The sequence below is a fragment of the Helianthus annuus genome, chromosome 9 (genome assembly GCF_002127325.2).
Source record: "Helianthus annuus cultivar XRQ/B chromosome 9, HanXRQr2.0-SUNRISE, whole genome shotgun sequence".
Taxonomy (NCBI): Eukaryota; Viridiplantae; Streptophyta; class Magnoliopsida; order Asterales; family Asteraceae; genus Helianthus; species Helianthus annuus.
Genome location: NC_035441.2, coordinates 30,660,141 through 30,664,749, shown reverse-complemented (window position 1 = coordinate 30,664,749; position 4,609 = coordinate 30,660,141).

Genomic DNA, 4,609 nt, shown 5'->3' with positions numbered 1-4,609 from the left:
TCGTCAAAGACGAATGGAACATCTTTCTCTAGCAGACGGGTCATGGGGCGGGTGATTTTTGAGAAATCCCTAATGAAGCGCCTATAGAAACCCGCATGCCCTAGAAAACTCCTAATTGACTTAAAACTCGTGGGTGGAGGTAACCTACTAATGGTGTCTATTTTCGCACGATCTACCTCAATACCCTCTCTAGATATCTTATGCCCTAACACTATCCCTTCCGTCACCATGAAGTGACACTTCTCCCAATTTAGCATAAGCTTCGTCTCTACACACCGCTTCAACATTCTCTCCAAATTCTTCAAACACACATCGAAGGAATCACCATAAACTGAAAAATCATCCATGAAAACCTCCATGGAAGTCTCTATCATATCCTGAAATATGGCGACCATGCAGTGCTGAAAAGTAGCTGGAGCGTTACATAACCCGAATGTCATGCGTCGGTACGCATAGGGGCCATATGGGCATGTGAAGGTGGTTTTATCCTGATCCTTCGGTGCGATGGGGATCTGGAAGTAACTGGAAAAGCCGTCTAGAAAACAATAGAATTGTTGACCGGCGAGACGCTCCAACATTTGATCTATGAAGGGCAATGGGAAGTGGTCTTTACGGGTGGCATCATTCAACTTTCGGTAGTCGATGCACACACGCCACCCCGTGACCGTGCGAGAACGGATAAGCTCGTTCTTTTCGTTCATGACAACGGTCATCCCCCCCCCCCTTCTTGGAGACAACCTGAGTGGGACTAACCCAAGGTGAATCGGAAATGGGATATATCATCCCCGCATCTAAGAGTTTAAGAACCTCCTTTTTCACTACATCTTGCATGTTGGGGTTAAGCCTCCTTTGTGGTTGCACCACCGGTTTATAATCATCCTCCATGAGTATCCGGTGGGTGCAATAGGAAGGGCTTATGCCCTTAATGTCGGACAACCTCCATGCAATGACCTCTTTGTTGGCCCTCAACACATCTAACAACCTCACTTTCTCACTCTCCTCTAACTCGGATGAAATAATAACGGGTAGCTCGGAACCCTCCCCTAAGAAAGCATACTCTAGATGAGATGGAAGTACCTTAAGTTCTAAGGGTGGGGGTTGGGTGGTGTCATCACTAACCGCTAACACATCGGGGATTAAAGGAATCCCCTCCTCTTCAACTTCACCTACACTCTCCAACTCCTCTTCTACCTTCTCTCCTACCTTCTCTTCTACCACTAGGTCCGCTCCACTAATGTACTCTAAGAAATGGTCGACACACAAGATAAACGAGTTCAAAAAGTAGACGGAATGGCAAGGACCACTATAGTCATCCGAACCACTCGGGTGGTTCATGGAACGATCTATCTCAAAAGTAACTCTCTCCTCACCGACCCTAAGGGTGATCTTACCATCGTAAACGTCTATGAGAGCTGTTGCGATACGTAAGAAAGGACGACCTAGTATAATGGTAACCCTCTCATCCGCTTCCATATCAAGAATTACGAAATCGGCGGGAAACACGAATTTGTCTACCTTAACTAGCAAGTTCTCAACTATACCCCTAGGGTACTTAACGGACCGATCGGCTAAGGATAATGTCATTCGGGTAGGTGCAAGCTCTCCTAGGTCTAGCTCTCATAAAGAGAAAAGGGCATCAAGTTGATGCTAGCACCTAAGTCGGCTAAAGCTCGAGTGTTGGTGTTGCTACCGAATAGACAAGGAATGGTAAAAATACCGGGATCGGTAAGCTTTTCGGGAAGCTTATTTAACACCACGGCGAAACATCCCCCATTCAATGGGACGTTAGACAACTCTCCTAATTTCTCTTTGTTCCTAAGGAGGTCTTTCAAGAACTTCGCGTATTTGGGCATTGATTGGAGTGCCTCTATAAATGGAAGGTTAATCTTCAATTGCTTGAAGATGTCAAAAAACTGCCCGTATTCCCTTGAGTATTTTTGGTTTTTAAGGCGTGAGGGAAACAGAACATACGCATGGTTCACTAAGGGTGAAGGTCTAACGTCTATTGGGGTTTTCTCAACTTTCTTCTCATTTTGAGACTCACCGGGCTGTGCGGTACTTGCTGGGCTTAGCCTATTTTGCACTTTGTCGGGAGCCTCCATTTCGATCTCCTCATCTATCACATCTCCCTCTTCATCAACTACTCTCTCCTCGACTCTATGGTTTCCTACGGTCTTACCACTACGAGTGGTTATGGCTTTAGCATGGGCATTGGGGTTGGATTGGGTATTACCCGCAAATTGACCGGGTAGCCTCTCTTCTAATTTTCTAGACATATCCCCTACGACTCGTTGAAGGTCATGGAATGAGGCTTGGTGGTTCTTAAGCATGAGATCGTGTTCACTAAGGGTCTTTTGAGTAGTTTGGTCCCTAACAATTAGTTGACTCATCATGGACTCCATCCTTTCTAAACTACCCCCTAGATCATAGCTTGAACCTTGACCTGTTTGACCTTGGTTATTTGACCCCCCATCCTTGACCTGCCCATTGAACCCTTTGTTGAATTGCCCACCTGAACCCCCACCAAAAAGTGAACTTTGGCCCCTATTTGGGTTTTGAGCCATTTGAAAGCCAGGGGGTCCATTTGAGCGAAAGGTGTTATTATTAATAAAGTTATTATTATTATTACGCCAACCCGACCCAAAATTATTATTATTACCAAAACCGCTAGGTTGACCTCTACCAAACCCTCCTCCTACGAAATCGACCTGCTCCTCACCAACAAGTAATGGACACGCATTTGTGTCGTGACCCCCTCGACAATACTCGCATTTGTCTACCTTAGCCTTGATTTCTTTAAGTTCCCTAGACATGTTTTCCAAAACAGAGGCTAAACTAGGATCCATTGTGACATGGTTTAACCCTCGGGCGAGTGCACTAGTAGTGGTATTGGAATTACCACTATTATACCTCTGATCGGATCGTGATTGGGATTGAGACTGAGCAAATGCCTCAAAACGCTCTAGACACTCAGCAACTGTAAGAATACCCATCATATGCCCCCCCACATTAGTATCGAACCTATCATGAGTCTCTTGGGTGAGACCGTTATAAAATTTCTCACATAAAGCCCAATCGGAAAGACCATGTTGGGAGCAACGAGCACACATGTTTTGGAAACGCTCCCAAGCAAGGTAGTAAGTGTCACACCCCGACCACGTAAAACAACAAAACGTGGCGGAAACGTCGGGGAGTGTTGTAACAGAATCATTGTTTCACAACCATGGAATAAATAGTTTCGTTTTATTGAATTATTGAACTAAATGTTTTGATACAAATTTAACAAATATAACTATTATCCTCCAAGTTTTAAAGTCGCTAAGGCCTTGTCCATTCCTATGTGAGAATACACCAATATCATCAATCAAGCATCATCAACTAATGTACCTGAAACACATGTGAAAATAGGTATGTCAGCATAAAAATGCCGGCGAGTACATAGGTTTTGTATGAGTTTCAGATTCATGGCTCGTTTTACATATTTCAATACTTATTTAAAAACCTTGTTTTGAAAAGTATAGTATTGCGACATAAATAACCAACTCAAATCAAATTGGTTATATTTTATAAAAATCTCGTAGCCATGATTCTTAACCCCAAAACATTTGTTTAACTAAATCCAGATTTGTAAATCGTGTATGGAATAAAACTCGAATAGTATAATATATTGTTGGAAAACCTTGTATTACAACTTTGTTTTGTTTACCATTGCCCGAGTGATCTAGATAACGCAACGATATATAATGTATTAAAAGCACTTATATATAGGAAGTACCAGCGGCGTATCCACCATGCTTTTAACACATTATACCCGCCCCGTTACCTAATCACTTCCCTAACCCAACGGTTCAAACAGATTCAAACAGTTCGTGTCAATCAACGGTTACAAACGGTTCACATAGTCAAATAGTCACTAACGGTTCACATAGTCAAATGGTTACAAACGGTTCACATAATCCAACGGATCATCTAGTCAACGGTTATAAACGGTTCACATAATCAACGGTTACTAACGGTTCACATAGTCAAATGGTTACCAATGGTTCATATGATCAAATGGTTACAACGGTTCAAATGATCATATGGTTACAACGGTTCAAAATGTAAAACAATGTGTCCATATGCTGGATGAGCATATGCGACAAAATGTAGTATATGGAAATCAATGTGCTAGCATGTTAAGTGAACATACATAGCAAAACATAATGAAATCGTGTACTAATAATGTACTATTGAACATAGTAAGTATATGATATAAAAACATGGGAAACATGAAAGTATTAAGTAGGCACATGTGTTCCACCCCAAAACAGTTTGAAAACAGTAAAAGAGGGGACTATGTACTCACCTGAGGGTGCTTAGAAGTCTTGAACAACAACCAAGCAAAGCTAGAGTGATCAGGGAATCAAACGGCACCCTATATAGGTAACTATGTAAATAACCGGACCTAAATCGGGAGATAGGATAGAATGAGGTTCTATAAATCAAATGAGTAATTGAACTCATATGGTATGATTTAATAGACCCTACATTCTGATTGAAAGGCCTACCTAAGTGCTTTTGACCCGTTTCGACACGTTATGGTAACATAAGCTACTATAAGGCGTCG